This window comes from Alligator sinensis, unplaced genomic scaffold (assembly GCF_000455745.1).
Source record: "Alligator sinensis unplaced genomic scaffold, ASM45574v1 scaffold30_1, whole genome shotgun sequence".
Taxonomy (NCBI): Eukaryota; Metazoa; Chordata; order Crocodylia; family Alligatoridae; genus Alligator; species Alligator sinensis.
In genome coordinates, this window is record NW_005842060.1 from 1,228,093 (window position 1) to 1,228,469 (window position 377).

The 377-nt window shown below is 37.7% G+C and overlaps 1 protein-coding gene across 1 annotated transcript in view; it reads left to right on the forward strand.

Moving 5' to 3' along the window:
- The window catches only part of MAN2A1 (mannosidase alpha class 2A member 1), a 229,426-nt gene that overhangs the window by 181,207 nt on the left and 47,842 nt on the right, over positions 1–377 (forward strand). The gene's annotated exons all lie outside the window — the stretch shown is intronic.

The window sequence follows — 377 nt, forward strand, 5'->3', positions numbered from 1 at the left end:
CAAAAGGGTTACACTCCTTAGAAAAAGTTGAAAACTCCTGGTCTAATATGTTCTTAATAATTTCTAAAGGAAGAGATTTCATAGTCTCTCTAGGTAATATGTTCCAGTGCTTAATCGCCCTCATCGTAATAAAGTTCTTGCTAGCATCCAGCCTAAACTTCCCTTTTTTCAGATTAAAAGCATTACTCCTTGCCCTGTCCCCTACAGCTTGAGAGAAAATTCTGTCACCGTTCTCTTTATAACCACCTGTCAGTTACTTAAAAGCTGATAGCAGATCTCCCCTGAGTCTTCTGTTGTCCATACTAAATAATCCAAGTTCTTTCTAACTTTTCTCATTAGCCAAATTTCTGATGACTTTTGCTGCTTCTCACTTCACT